Source organism: Aquarana catesbeiana, linkage group LG06 (assembly GCF_042186555.1).
Source record: "Aquarana catesbeiana isolate 2022-GZ linkage group LG06, ASM4218655v1, whole genome shotgun sequence".
NCBI classification, from domain to species: domain Eukaryota; kingdom Metazoa; phylum Chordata; class Amphibia; order Anura; family Ranidae; genus Aquarana; species Aquarana catesbeiana.
In genome coordinates, this window is record NC_133329.1 from 301,746,674 (window position 1) to 301,756,379 (window position 9,706).

At 56.2% G+C, this 9,706-nt stretch overlaps 43 non-coding genes across 43 annotated transcripts; all 43 read left to right on the forward strand.

Annotated features, from left to right (window-relative positions):
- The first annotated feature begins 166 nt into the window (after window positions 1-166).
- Window positions 167-238, forward strand: TRNAC-GCA (transfer RNA cysteine (anticodon GCA)). Its single transcript has one exon. It is a non-coding gene; the product is annotated as a tRNA-Cys (tRNA).
- Window positions 239-484: 246 nt separating this feature from the next.
- On the forward strand, window positions 485-556 carry TRNAC-GCA (transfer RNA cysteine (anticodon GCA)). Its single transcript has one exon. It is a non-coding gene; the product is annotated as a tRNA-Cys (tRNA).
- A 121-nt stretch (window positions 557-677) lies between these two features.
- TRNAC-GCA (transfer RNA cysteine (anticodon GCA)) lies at window positions 678-749 on the forward strand. Its single transcript has one exon. It is a non-coding gene; the product is annotated as a tRNA-Cys (tRNA).
- Window positions 750-876: 127 nt separating this feature from the next.
- TRNAC-GCA (transfer RNA cysteine (anticodon GCA)) lies at window positions 877-948 on the forward strand. The gene has a single exon. It is a non-coding gene; the product is annotated as a tRNA-Cys (tRNA).
- A 111-nt stretch (window positions 949-1,059) lies between these two features.
- Window positions 1,060-1,131, forward strand: TRNAC-GCA (transfer RNA cysteine (anticodon GCA)). The gene has a single exon. It is a non-coding gene; the product is annotated as a tRNA-Cys (tRNA).
- Window positions 1,132-1,246: 115 nt separating this feature from the next.
- TRNAC-GCA (transfer RNA cysteine (anticodon GCA)) lies at window positions 1,247-1,318 on the forward strand. Its single transcript has one exon. It is a non-coding gene; the product is annotated as a tRNA-Cys (tRNA).
- Window positions 1,319-1,438: 120 nt separating this feature from the next.
- Window positions 1,439-1,511, forward strand: TRNAC-GCA (transfer RNA cysteine (anticodon GCA)). The gene has a single exon. It is a non-coding gene; the product is annotated as a tRNA-Cys (tRNA).
- Window positions 1,512-1,627: 116 nt separating this feature from the next.
- TRNAC-GCA (transfer RNA cysteine (anticodon GCA)) lies at window positions 1,628-1,699 on the forward strand. Its single transcript has one exon. It is a non-coding gene; the product is annotated as a tRNA-Cys (tRNA).
- A 120-nt stretch (window positions 1,700-1,819) lies between these two features.
- TRNAC-GCA (transfer RNA cysteine (anticodon GCA)) lies at window positions 1,820-1,891 on the forward strand. The gene has a single exon. It is a non-coding gene; the product is annotated as a tRNA-Cys (tRNA).
- A 119-nt stretch (window positions 1,892-2,010) lies between these two features.
- TRNAC-GCA (transfer RNA cysteine (anticodon GCA)) lies at window positions 2,011-2,082 on the forward strand. Its single transcript has one exon. It is a non-coding gene; the product is annotated as a tRNA-Cys (tRNA).
- A 120-nt stretch (window positions 2,083-2,202) lies between these two features.
- Window positions 2,203-2,274, forward strand: TRNAC-GCA (transfer RNA cysteine (anticodon GCA)). Its single transcript has one exon. It is a non-coding gene; the product is annotated as a tRNA-Cys (tRNA).
- A 120-nt stretch (window positions 2,275-2,394) lies between these two features.
- Window positions 2,395-2,466, forward strand: TRNAC-GCA (transfer RNA cysteine (anticodon GCA)). Its single transcript has one exon. It is a non-coding gene; the product is annotated as a tRNA-Cys (tRNA).
- A 116-nt stretch (window positions 2,467-2,582) lies between these two features.
- TRNAC-GCA (transfer RNA cysteine (anticodon GCA)) lies at window positions 2,583-2,654 on the forward strand. Its single transcript has one exon. It is a non-coding gene; the product is annotated as a tRNA-Cys (tRNA).
- Window positions 2,655-2,898: 244 nt separating this feature from the next.
- On the forward strand, window positions 2,899-2,970 carry TRNAC-GCA (transfer RNA cysteine (anticodon GCA)). Its single transcript has one exon. It is a non-coding gene; the product is annotated as a tRNA-Cys (tRNA).
- A 122-nt stretch (window positions 2,971-3,092) lies between these two features.
- On the forward strand, window positions 3,093-3,164 carry TRNAC-GCA (transfer RNA cysteine (anticodon GCA)). The gene has a single exon. It is a non-coding gene; the product is annotated as a tRNA-Cys (tRNA).
- Window positions 3,165-3,275: 111 nt separating this feature from the next.
- TRNAC-GCA (transfer RNA cysteine (anticodon GCA)) lies at window positions 3,276-3,347 on the forward strand. The gene has a single exon. It is a non-coding gene; the product is annotated as a tRNA-Cys (tRNA).
- Window positions 3,348-3,467: 120 nt separating this feature from the next.
- On the forward strand, window positions 3,468-3,540 carry TRNAC-GCA (transfer RNA cysteine (anticodon GCA)). Its single transcript has one exon. It is a non-coding gene; the product is annotated as a tRNA-Cys (tRNA).
- Window positions 3,541-3,657: 117 nt separating this feature from the next.
- Window positions 3,658-3,729, forward strand: TRNAC-GCA (transfer RNA cysteine (anticodon GCA)). Its single transcript has one exon. It is a non-coding gene; the product is annotated as a tRNA-Cys (tRNA).
- A 115-nt stretch (window positions 3,730-3,844) lies between these two features.
- On the forward strand, window positions 3,845-3,916 carry TRNAC-GCA (transfer RNA cysteine (anticodon GCA)). Its single transcript has one exon. It is a non-coding gene; the product is annotated as a tRNA-Cys (tRNA).
- Window positions 3,917-4,031: 115 nt separating this feature from the next.
- TRNAC-GCA (transfer RNA cysteine (anticodon GCA)) lies at window positions 4,032-4,104 on the forward strand. The gene has a single exon. It is a non-coding gene; the product is annotated as a tRNA-Cys (tRNA).
- Window positions 4,105-4,228: 124 nt separating this feature from the next.
- On the forward strand, window positions 4,229-4,301 carry TRNAC-GCA (transfer RNA cysteine (anticodon GCA)). The gene has a single exon. It is a non-coding gene; the product is annotated as a tRNA-Cys (tRNA).
- A 119-nt stretch (window positions 4,302-4,420) lies between these two features.
- TRNAC-GCA (transfer RNA cysteine (anticodon GCA)) lies at window positions 4,421-4,492 on the forward strand. Its single transcript has one exon. It is a non-coding gene; the product is annotated as a tRNA-Cys (tRNA).
- Window positions 4,493-4,607: 115 nt separating this feature from the next.
- On the forward strand, window positions 4,608-4,679 carry TRNAC-GCA (transfer RNA cysteine (anticodon GCA)). Its single transcript has one exon. It is a non-coding gene; the product is annotated as a tRNA-Cys (tRNA).
- Window positions 4,680-4,798: 119 nt separating this feature from the next.
- TRNAC-GCA (transfer RNA cysteine (anticodon GCA)) lies at window positions 4,799-4,870 on the forward strand. Its single transcript has one exon. It is a non-coding gene; the product is annotated as a tRNA-Cys (tRNA).
- A 244-nt stretch (window positions 4,871-5,114) lies between these two features.
- On the forward strand, window positions 5,115-5,186 carry TRNAC-GCA (transfer RNA cysteine (anticodon GCA)). The gene has a single exon. It is a non-coding gene; the product is annotated as a tRNA-Cys (tRNA).
- Window positions 5,187-5,301: 115 nt separating this feature from the next.
- On the forward strand, window positions 5,302-5,373 carry TRNAC-GCA (transfer RNA cysteine (anticodon GCA)). The gene has a single exon. It is a non-coding gene; the product is annotated as a tRNA-Cys (tRNA).
- A 302-nt stretch (window positions 5,374-5,675) lies between these two features.
- TRNAC-GCA (transfer RNA cysteine (anticodon GCA)) lies at window positions 5,676-5,747 on the forward strand. The gene has a single exon. It is a non-coding gene; the product is annotated as a tRNA-Cys (tRNA).
- A 114-nt stretch (window positions 5,748-5,861) lies between these two features.
- On the forward strand, window positions 5,862-5,933 carry TRNAC-GCA (transfer RNA cysteine (anticodon GCA)). Its single transcript has one exon. It is a non-coding gene; the product is annotated as a tRNA-Cys (tRNA).
- Window positions 5,934-6,053: 120 nt separating this feature from the next.
- On the forward strand, window positions 6,054-6,125 carry TRNAC-GCA (transfer RNA cysteine (anticodon GCA)). Its single transcript has one exon. It is a non-coding gene; the product is annotated as a tRNA-Cys (tRNA).
- A 246-nt stretch (window positions 6,126-6,371) lies between these two features.
- Window positions 6,372-6,443, forward strand: TRNAC-GCA (transfer RNA cysteine (anticodon GCA)). Its single transcript has one exon. It is a non-coding gene; the product is annotated as a tRNA-Cys (tRNA).
- Window positions 6,444-6,565: 122 nt separating this feature from the next.
- On the forward strand, window positions 6,566-6,637 carry TRNAC-GCA (transfer RNA cysteine (anticodon GCA)). Its single transcript has one exon. It is a non-coding gene; the product is annotated as a tRNA-Cys (tRNA).
- Window positions 6,638-6,757: 120 nt separating this feature from the next.
- On the forward strand, window positions 6,758-6,829 carry TRNAC-GCA (transfer RNA cysteine (anticodon GCA)). The gene has a single exon. It is a non-coding gene; the product is annotated as a tRNA-Cys (tRNA).
- Window positions 6,830-7,075: 246 nt separating this feature from the next.
- On the forward strand, window positions 7,076-7,147 carry TRNAC-GCA (transfer RNA cysteine (anticodon GCA)). The gene has a single exon. It is a non-coding gene; the product is annotated as a tRNA-Cys (tRNA).
- A 122-nt stretch (window positions 7,148-7,269) lies between these two features.
- Window positions 7,270-7,341, forward strand: TRNAC-GCA (transfer RNA cysteine (anticodon GCA)). The gene has a single exon. It is a non-coding gene; the product is annotated as a tRNA-Cys (tRNA).
- Window positions 7,342-7,467: 126 nt separating this feature from the next.
- Window positions 7,468-7,539, forward strand: TRNAC-GCA (transfer RNA cysteine (anticodon GCA)). The gene has a single exon. It is a non-coding gene; the product is annotated as a tRNA-Cys (tRNA).
- Window positions 7,540-7,699: 160 nt separating this feature from the next.
- On the forward strand, window positions 7,700-7,771 carry TRNAC-GCA (transfer RNA cysteine (anticodon GCA)). Its single transcript has one exon. It is a non-coding gene; the product is annotated as a tRNA-Cys (tRNA).
- Window positions 7,772-8,060: 289 nt separating this feature from the next.
- On the forward strand, window positions 8,061-8,132 carry TRNAC-GCA (transfer RNA cysteine (anticodon GCA)). The gene has a single exon. It is a non-coding gene; the product is annotated as a tRNA-Cys (tRNA).
- Window positions 8,133-8,247: 115 nt separating this feature from the next.
- On the forward strand, window positions 8,248-8,319 carry TRNAC-GCA (transfer RNA cysteine (anticodon GCA)). The gene has a single exon. It is a non-coding gene; the product is annotated as a tRNA-Cys (tRNA).
- A 120-nt stretch (window positions 8,320-8,439) lies between these two features.
- Window positions 8,440-8,511, forward strand: TRNAC-GCA (transfer RNA cysteine (anticodon GCA)). The gene has a single exon. It is a non-coding gene; the product is annotated as a tRNA-Cys (tRNA).
- Window positions 8,512-8,757: 246 nt separating this feature from the next.
- On the forward strand, window positions 8,758-8,829 carry TRNAC-GCA (transfer RNA cysteine (anticodon GCA)). The gene has a single exon. It is a non-coding gene; the product is annotated as a tRNA-Cys (tRNA).
- A 119-nt stretch (window positions 8,830-8,948) lies between these two features.
- On the forward strand, window positions 8,949-9,020 carry TRNAC-GCA (transfer RNA cysteine (anticodon GCA)). The gene has a single exon. It is a non-coding gene; the product is annotated as a tRNA-Cys (tRNA).
- A 244-nt stretch (window positions 9,021-9,264) lies between these two features.
- On the forward strand, window positions 9,265-9,336 carry TRNAC-GCA (transfer RNA cysteine (anticodon GCA)). The gene has a single exon. It is a non-coding gene; the product is annotated as a tRNA-Cys (tRNA).
- Window positions 9,337-9,455: 119 nt separating this feature from the next.
- On the forward strand, window positions 9,456-9,527 carry TRNAC-GCA (transfer RNA cysteine (anticodon GCA)). The gene has a single exon. It is a non-coding gene; the product is annotated as a tRNA-Cys (tRNA).
- The last annotated feature ends 179 nt before the right edge of the window (window positions 9,528-9,706 follow it).

A 9,706-nucleotide genomic window follows, 5' to 3' on the forward strand; every position in this document is an offset into this window, starting at 1 on the left:
TCGACTGCAGATCGAGAGGTCCTCGGTTCAAATCCGGGTGCCCCCTCAGCGTTTTGCCCGCGGTCGCGCCGAAAAGGGAGAGCCGGCGAGTGTCTTTGCCGATGCCGTCGAGCCGGTTTTGGGAAAAAAAAAAAAAAAAAAATTCAAAGCGTGACAAAAAGGCGAGGGGGGCATAGCTCAGTGGCAGAGCATTCGACTGCAGATCGAGAGGTCCTCGGTTCAAATCCGGGTGCCCCCTCAGCGCTTTGCCCGCGGTCGCGCCGAAAAGGGAGAGCCGGCGAGTGTCTTTGCCGATGCCGTCGAGCCGGTTTTGGGAAAAAAACGCTGAGGGGGCATCCGGATCCTCGGTTCAAATCCGGGTGCCCCCTCAGCGTTTTGCCCGCGGTCGCGCCGAAAAGGGAGAGTCGGCGAGTGTCTTTGCCGATGCCGTCGAGCCGGTTTTGGAAAAAAAAAAAAAAAATTCAAAGCATGACGAAAAGGCGAGGGGGGCATAGCTCAGTGGCAGAGCATTCGACTGCAGATCGAGAGGTCCTCGGTTCAAATCCGGGTGCCCCCTCAGCGTTTTGCCCGCGGTCGCGCCGAAAAGGGAGAGCCGGCGAGTGTCTTTGCCGATGCCGTCGAGCCGGTTTTGGGAAAAAAAAAAAAAAAAAAATTTCAAAGCGTGACGAAAAGGCGAGGGGGGCATAGCTCAGTGGCAGAGCATTCGACTGCAGATCGAGAGGTCCTCGGTTCAAATCCGGGTGCCCCCTCAGCGTTTTGCCCGCGGTCGCGCCGAAAAGGGAGAGCCGGCGAGTGTCTTTGCCGATGCCGTTGAGCCGGTTTTGGGAAGAAAAAAAAAAAAAAAAAAAAAAATTCAAAGCGTGACGAAATGGCGAGGGGGGCATAGCTCAGTGGCAGAGCATTCGACTGCAGATCGAGAGGTCCTCGGTTCAAATCCGGGTGCCCCCTCAGCGTTTTGCCCGCGGTCGCGCCGAAAAGGGAGAGCCGGCGAGTGTCTTTGCCGATGCCGTCGAGCCGGTTTTGGGAAAAAAAAAATTCAAAGCGTGATGAAAAGGTCAGGGGGGCATAGCTCAGTGGCAGAGCATTCGACTGCAGATCGAGAGGTCCTCGGTTCAAATCCGGGTGCCCCCTCAGCGTTTTGCCCGCGGTCGCGCCGAAAAGGGAGAGCCGGCGAGTGTCATTGCCGATGCCGTCGAGCCGGTTTTGGGAAAAAAATAAAAAATTCAATGCGTGACGAAAAGGCGAGGGGGGCATAGCTCAGTGGCAGAGCATTCGACTGCAGATCGAGAGGTCCTCGGTTCAAATCCGGGTGCCCCCTCAGCGTTTTGCCCGCGCTCGCGCCGAAAAGGGAGAGCCGGCGAGTGTCTTTGCCGATGCCGTCGAGCCGGTTTTGGGGAAAAAAAAAAAAAAAAAAATTCAAAGCGTGACGAAAAGGCGAGGGTGGCATAGCTCAGTGGCAGAGCATTCGACTGCAGATCGAGAGGTCCTCGGTTCAAATCCGAGTGCCCCCTCAGCGTTTTGCCCGCGGTCGCGCCGAAAAGGGAGAGCCGGCGAGTGTCTTTGCCGATGCCGTCGAGCCGGTTTTGGGGAAAAAAAAAAAATATTCAAAGCGTGACAAAAAGGTGAGGGGGGCATAGCTCAGTGGCAGAGCATTCGACTGCAGATCGGGTGGTCCTCGGTTCAAATCCGGGTGCCCCCTCAGCATTTTGCCCGCGGTCGCGCCGAAAAGGGAGAGCCGGCGAGTGTCTTTGCCGATGCCGTCGAGCCGGTTTTGGGGAAAAAAAAAAAAAAAAAATTCACAGCTTGACAAAAAGGCGAGGGGGGCATAGCTCAGTGGCAGAGCATTCGACTGCAGATCGAGAGGTCCTCGGTTCAAATCCGCATGCCCCCTCAGCGTTTTGCCCGCGGTCGCGCCGAAAAGGGAGAGCCGGCGAGTGTCTTTGCCGATGCCGTCGAGCTGGTTTTGGGGAAAAAAAAAAAAAAAAATTCAAAGCATGACGAAAAGGCGAGGGGGGCATAGCTCAGTGGCAGAGCATTCGACTGCAGATCGAGAGGTCCTCGGTTCAAATCCGGGTGCCCCCTCAGCATTTTGCCCGCGGTCGCGCCGAAAAGGGAGAGCCGGCGAGTGTCTTTGCCGATGCCGTCGAGCCGGTTTTGGGGAAAAAAAAAAAATAAAAATTCACAGCTTGACAAAAAGGCGAGGGGGGCATAGCTCAGTGGCAGAGCATTCGACTGCAGATCGAGAGGTCCTCGGTTCAAATCCGCATGCTCCCTCAGCGTTTTGCCCGCGGTCGCGCCGAAAAGGGAGAGCCGGCGAGTGTCTTTGCCGATGCCGTCGAGCTGGTTTTGGGGAAAAAAAAAAAAAAAAAATTCAAAGCATGACGAAAAGGCGAGGGGGGCATAGCTCAGTGGCAGAGCATTCGACTGCAGATCGAGAGGTCCTCGGTTCAAATCCGGGTGCCCCCTCAGCGTTTTGCCCGCGGTCGCGCCGAAAAGGGAGAGTCGGCGAGTGTCTTTGCCGATGCCGTCGAGCCGGTTTTGGAAAAAAAAAAAAAAAATTCAAAGCATGACGAAAAGGCGAGGGGGGCATAGCTCAGTGGCAGAGCATTCGACTGCAGATCGAGAAGACCTCAGTTCAAATCCGGGTGCCCCCTCAGCGTTTTGCCCGCGGTCGCGCCGAAAAGGGAGAGCCGGCGAGTGTCTTTGCCGATGCCGTCGAGCCGGTTTTGGGAAAAAAACGCTGAGGGGGCACCCGGATCCTCGGTTCAAATCCGGGTGCCCCCTCAGAGTTTTGCCCGCGGTCGCGCCGAAAAGGGAGAGTCGGCGAGTGTCTTTGCCGATGCCGTCGAGCCGGTTTTGGAAAAAAAAAAAAAATTCAAAGCATGACGAAAAGGCGAGGGGGGCATAGCTCAGTGGCAGAGCATTCGACTGCAGATCGAGAGGTCCTCGGTTCAAATCCGGGTGCCCCCTCAGCGTTTTGCCCGCGGTCGCGCCGAAAAGGGAGAGCCGGCGAGTGTCTTTGCCGATGCCGTCGAGCCGGTTTTGGGAAGAAAAAAAAAAAAAAAAAATTCAAAGCGTGACGAAATGGCGAGGGGGGCATAGCTCAGTGGCAGAGCATTCGACTGCAGATCGAGAGGTCCTCGGTTCAAATCCGGGTGCCCCCTCAGCGTTTTGCCCGCGGTCGCGCCGAAAAGGGAGAGCCGGCGAGTGTCTTTGCCGATGCCGTCGAGCCGGTTTTGGGAAAAAAAAAATTCAAAGCGTGACGAAAAGGCGAGGGGGGCATAGCTCAGTGGCAGAGCATTCGACTGCAGATCGCGAGGTCCTCGGTTCAAATCCGGGTGCCCCCTCAGCGTTTTGCCCGCGGTCGCGCCGAAAAGGGAGAGCCGGCGAGTGTCTTTGCCGATGCCGTCGAGCCGGTTTTGGGGAAAAAAAAAAAAAAAAAAATTCAAAGCGTGACGAAAAGGCGAGGGTGGCATAGCTCAGTGGCAGAGCATTCGACTGCAGATCGAGAGGTCCTCGGTTCAAATCCGAGTGCCCCCTCAGCGTTTTGCCCGTGGTCGCGCCGAAAAGGGAGAGCCGGCGAGTGTCTTTGCCGATGCCGTCGAGCCGGTTTTGGGTAAAAAAAAAAAAAAATTCAAAGCGTGACAAAAAGGCGAGGGGGGCATAGCTCAGTGGCAGAGCATTCGACTGCAGATCGGGAGGTCCTCGGTTCAAATCCGGGTGCCCCCTCAGCGTTTTGCCCGCGGTCGCGCCGAAAAGGGAGAGTCGGCGAGTGTCTTTGCCGATGCCGTCGAGCCGGTTTTGGAAAAAAAAAAAAAAATTCAAAGCGTGACGAAAAGGCGAGGGGGGCATAGCTCAGTGGCAGAGCATTCGACTGCAGATCGAGAGGTCCTCAGTTCAAATCCGGGTGCCCCCTCACCGTTTTGCCCGCGGTCGCGCCGAAAAGGGAGAGCCGGCGAGTGTCTTTGCCGATGCCGTCGAGCCGGTTTTGGAAGAAAAAAAAAAAATTCAAAGCGTGACGAAAAGGCGAGGGGGGCATAGCTCAGTGGCAGAGCATTCGACTGCAGATCGAGAGGTCCTCAGGTTCAAATCCGGGTGCCCCCTCAGCGTTTTGCCCGCGGTCGCGCCGAAAAGGGAGAGCCGGCGAGTGTCTTTGCCGATGCCGTCGAGCCGGTTTTGGAAAAAAAAAAAAAAAAAAAAAAAATTCAAAGCGTGACGAAAAGGCGAGGGGGGCATAGCTCAGTGGCAGAGCATTCGACTGCAGATCGAGAGGTCCTCAGGTTCAAATCCGGGTGCCCCCTCAGCGTTTTGCCCGCGGTCGCGCCGAAAAGGGAGAGCCGGCGAGTGTCTTTGCCGATGCCGTCGAGCCGGTTTTGGGAAAAAAAAAAAAAAAAAATTCAAAGCGTGACGAAAAGGCGAGGGGGGCATAGCTCAGTGGCAGAGCATTCGACTGCAGATCGAGAGGTCCTCGGTTCAAATCCGGGTGCCCCCTCAGCGTTTTGCCCGCGGTCGCGCCGAAAAGGGAGAGCCGGCGAGTGTCTTTGCCGATGCCGTCGAGCCGGTTTTGGGAAAAAAAAAAAAAATTCAAAGCGTGACGAAAAGGCGAGGGGGGCATAGCTCAGTGGCAGAGCATTCGACTGCAGATCGAGAGGTCTTCGGTTCAAATCCGGGTGCCCCCTCAGCGTTTTGCCCGCGGTCGCGCCGAAAAGGGAGAGCCGGCGAGTGTCTTTGCTGATGCCGTCGAGCCGGTTTTGGGAAAAAAAAAAAAAATAAATTCAAAGCGTGACGAAAAGGCGAGGGGGGCATAGCTCAGTGGCAGAGCATTCGACTGCAGATCGAGAGGTCCTCGGTTCAAATCCGGGTGCCCCCTCAGCGTTTTGCCCGCGGTCGCGCCGAAAAGGGAGAGCCGGCGAGTGTCTTTGCCGATGCCGTCGAGCCGGTTTTGGGAAAAAAACGCTGAGGGGGCACCCGGATCCTCGGTTCAAATCCGGGTGCCCCCTCAGCGTTTTGCCCGCGGTCGCGCCGAAAAGGGAGAGTCGGTGAGTGTCTTTGCCGATGCCGTCGAGCCGGTTTTGGAAAAAAAAAAAAAATTCAAAGCATGACGAAAAGGCGAGGGGGGCATACCTCAGTGGCAGAGCATTCGACTGCAGATCGAGAGGTCCTCGGTTCAAATCCGGGTGCCCCCTCAGCGTTTTGCCCGCGGTCGCGCCGAAAAGGGAGAGCCGGCGAGTGTCTTTGCCGATGCCGTCGAGCCGGTTTTGGGGAAAAAAAAAAAAATTCAAAGCGTGACGAAAAGGCGAGGGGGGCATAGCTCAGTGGCAGAGCATTCGACTGCAGATCGAGAGGTCCTCGGTTCAAATCCGGGTGCCCCCTCAGCATTTTGCCCGCGGTCGCGCCGAAAAGGGAGAGCCGGCGAGTGTCTTTGCCGATGCCGTCGAGCCGGTTTTGGGAAAAAAAAAAAAAAAAAAAAAAAAAAAATTCAAAGCGTGACGAAAAGGCGAGGGGGGCATAGCTCAGTGGCAGAGCATTCGACTGCAGATCGAGAGGGTGCCCCCTCAGCGTTTTGCCCGCAGTCGCGCCGAAAAGGGAGAGCCGGCGAGTGTCTTTGCCGATGCCGTCAGCCGGTTTTGGGAAAAAAAAAAAAAAAAAAATTCAAAGCGTGACGAAAAGGCGAGGGGGGCATAGCTCAGTGGCAGAGCATTCGACTGCAGATCGAGAGGTCCTCGGTTCAAATCCGGGTGCCCCCTCAGCGTTTTGCCCGCGGTCGCGCCGAAAAGGGAGAGCCGGCGAGTGTCTTTGCCGATGCCGTCGAGCCGGTTTTGGAAAAAAAAAAAAAATTCAAAGCGTGACGAAAAGGCGAGGGGGGCATAGCTCAGTGGCAGAGCATTCGACTGCAGATCGAGAGGTCTTCGGTTCAAATCCGGGTGCCCCCTCAGCGTTTTGCCTGCGGTCGCTCCGAAAAGGGAGAGCCGGCGAGTGTCTTTGCCGATGCCGTCGAGCCGGTTTTGGGAAAAAAAAAAAAAAAAAAATTCAAAGCGTGACAAAAAGGCGAGGGGGGCATAGCTCAGTGGCAGAGCATTCGACTGCAGATCGAGAGGTCCTCGGTTCAAATCCGGGTGCCCCCTCAGCGTTTTGCCCGCGGTCGCGCCGAAAAGGGAGAGCCGGCGAGTGTCTTTGCCGATGCCGTCGAGCCGGTTTTGGGAAAAAAACGCTGAGGGGGCACCCGGATCCTCGGTTCAAATCCGGGTGCCCCCTCAGCGTTTTGCCCGCGGTCGCGCCGAAAAGGGAGAGTCGGCGAGTGTCTTTGCCGATGCCGTCGAGCCGGTTTTGGAAAAAAAAAAAAAAAATTCAAAGCATGACGAAAAGGCGAGGGGGGCATAGCTCAGTGGCAGAGCATTCGACTGCAGATCGAGAGGTCCTCGGTTCAAATCCGGGTGCCCCCTCAGCGTTTTGCCCGCGGTCGCACCGAAAAGGTAGAGCCGGCGAGTGTCTTTGCCGATGCCGTCGAGCCGGTTTTGGGAAAAAAAAAAAAAAAAAAAAATTCAAAGCGTGACGAAAAGGCGAGGGGGGCATAGCTCAGTGGCAGAGCATTCGACTGCAGATCGAGAGGTCTTCGGTTCAAATCCGGGTGCCCCCTCAGCGTTTTGCCTGCGGTCGCTCCGAAAAGGGAGAGCCGGCGAGTGTCTTTGCCGATGCCGTCGAGCCGGTTTTGGGAAAAAAAAAAAAAAAAAAATTCAAAGCGTGACAAAAAGGCGAGGGGGGCATAGCTCAGTGGCAGAGCATTCGACTGCAGATCGAGAGGTCCTCGGTTCAAATCCGGGTGCCCCCTCAGCGTTTTGCCCGCGGTCGCGCCGAAAAGGGAGAGCCGGCGAGTGTCTTTGCCGATGCCGTCGAGCCGGTTTTGGGAAAAAAACGCTGAGGGGGCACCCGGATCCTCGGTTCAAATCCGGGTGCCCCCTCAGCGTTTTGCCCGCGGTCGCGCCGAAAAGGGAGAGTCGGCGAGTGTCTTTGCCGATGCCGTCGAGCCGGTTTTGGAAAAAAAAAAAAAAAATTCAAAGCATGACGAAAAGGCGAGGGGGGCATAGCTCAGTGGCAGAGCATTCGACTGCAGATCGAGAGGTCCTCGGTTCAAATCCGGGTGCCCCCTCAGCGTTTTGCCCGCGGTCGCACCGAAAAGGTAGAGCCGGCGAGTGTCTTTGCCGATGCCGTCGAGCCGGTTTTGGGAAAAAAAAAAAAAAAAAAAAATTCAAAGCGTGACGAAAAGGCGAGGGGGGCATAGCTCAGTGGCAGAGCATTCGACTGCAGATCGAGAGGTCCTCGGTTCAAATCCGGGTGCTCCCTCAGCATTTTGCCCGCGGTCGCGCCGAAAAGGGAGAGCCGCCGAGTGTCTTTGCCGATGCCGTCGAGCCGGTTTTGGGAAGAAAAAAAAAAAAAAAAAAAAAATTCAAAGCGTGACGAAATGGCGAGGGGGGCATAGCTCAGTGGCAGAGCATTCGACTGCAGATCGAGAGGTCCTCGGTTCAAATCCGGGTGCCCCCTCAGCGTTTTGCCCGCGGTCGCGCCGAAAAGGGAGAGCCGGCGAGTGTCTTTGCCCGCGGTCGCGCCGAAAAGGGAGAGCCGGCGAGTGTCTTTGCCGATGCCGTCGAGCCGGTTTTGGGGAAAAAAAAAAAAAAAATTCAAAGCATGACGAAAAGGCGAGGGGGGCATAGCTCAGTGGCAGAGCATTCGACTGCAGATCGAGAGGTCTTCGGTTCAAATCCGGGTGCCCCTTCAGCGTTTTGCCCGCGGTCGCGCCGAAAAGGGAGAGCCGGCGAGTGTCTTTGCCGATGCCGTCGAGCCGGTTTTGGGAAAAAAAAAAAAAAAAAATTCAAAGCGTGACGAAAAGGCGAGGGGGGCATAGCTCAGTGGCAGAGCATTCGACTGCAGATCGAGAGGGTGCCCCCTCAGCGTTTTGCCCGCAGTCGCGCCGAAAAGGGAGAGCCGGCGAGTGTCTTTGCCGATGCCGTCGAGCCGGTTTTGGGAAAAAAAAAAAAAAAATTCAAAGCGTGACGAAAAGGCGAGGGGGCATAGCTCAGTGGCAGAGCATTCGACTGCAGATCGAGAGGTCCTCGGTTCAAATCCGGGTGCCCCCTCAGCGTTTTGCCCGCGGTCGCGCCGAAAAGGGAGAGCCGGCGAGTGTCTTTGCCGATGCCGTCGAGCCGGTTTTGGAAAAAAAAAAAAAAATTCAAAGCGTGACGAAAAGGCGAGGGGGGCATAGCTCAGTGGCAGAGCATTTGACTGCAGATCGAGAGGTCTTCGGTTCAAATCCGGGTGCCCCCTCAGCGTTTTGCCCGCGGTCGCGCCGAAAAGGGAGAGCCGGCGAGTGTCTTTGCCGATGCCGTCGAGCCGGTTTTGGGAAAAAAAAAAAAAAAAAAATTCAAAGCGTGACGAAAAGGCGAGGGGGGCATAGCTCAGTGGCAGAGCATTCGACTGCAGATCGAGAGGTCCTCGGTTCAAATCCGGGTGCCCCCTCAGCGTTTTGCCCGCGGTCGCGCCGAAAAGGGAGAGCCGGCGAGTGTCTTTGCCGATGCCGTCGAGCCGGTTTTGGGAAAAAAACGCTGAGGGGGCACCCGGATCCTCGGTTCAAATCCGGGTGCCCCCTCAGCGTTTTGCCCGCGGTCGCGCCGAAAAGGGAGAGTCGGCGAGTGTCTTTGCCGATGCCGTCGAGCCGGTTTTGGAAAAAAAAAAAAAAAATTCAAAGCGTGACGAAAAGGCGAGGGGGGCATAGTTCAGTGGCAGAGCATTCGACTGCAGATCGAGAGGTCTTCGGTTCAAATCCGGGTGCCCCCTCAGCGTTTTGCCCGCGGTCGCGCCGAAAAGGGAGAGCCGGCGAGTGTCTTTGCCGATGCCGACGAGCCGGTTTTGGGAAAAAAAAAAAAAAAAAATTCAAAGCGTGACGAAAAGGCGAGGGGGGCATAGCTCAGTGGCAGAGCATTCGACTGCAGATCGAGAGGTCCTCGGTTCAAATCCGGGTGCCCCCTCAGCATTTTGCCCGCGGTCGCGCCGAAAAGGGAGAGCCGGCGAGTGTCTTTGCCGATGCCGTCGAGCCGGTTTTGGGAAAAAAACGCTGAGGGGGCACCCGGATCCTCGGTTCAAATCCGGGTGCCCCCTCAGCGTTTTGCCCGCGGTCGCGCCGAAAAGGGAGAGTCGGCGAGTGTTTTTGCCAATGCCGTCGAGCCGGTTTTGGAAAAAAAAAAAAAATTCAAAGCATGACGAAAAGGCGAGGGGGGCATAGCTCAGTGGCAGAGCATTCGACTGCAGATCGAGAGGTCCTCGGTTCAAATCCGGGTGCCCACTCAGGGTTTTGCCCGCGGTCGCGCCGAAAAGGGAGAGCCGGCGAGTGTCTTTGCCGATGCCGTCGAGCCGGTTTTGGGAAAAAAAAGAAAAAAAAATTCAAAGCGTGACGAAAAGGCAAGGGGGGCATAGCTCAGTGGCAGAGCATTCGACTGCAGATCAAGAGGTCCTCGGTTCAAATCCGGATGCCCCCTCAGCATTTTGCCCGCGGTCGCGCCGAAAAGGGAGAGCCGGCGAGTGTATTTGCCGATGCCGTCGAGCCAGTTTTGGGAAAAAAAAAAAAAAATTCAAAGCGTGACGAATAGGCGAGGGGGGCATAGCTCAGTGGCAGAGCATTCGACTGCAGATCGAGAGGGTGCCCCCTCAGCGTTTT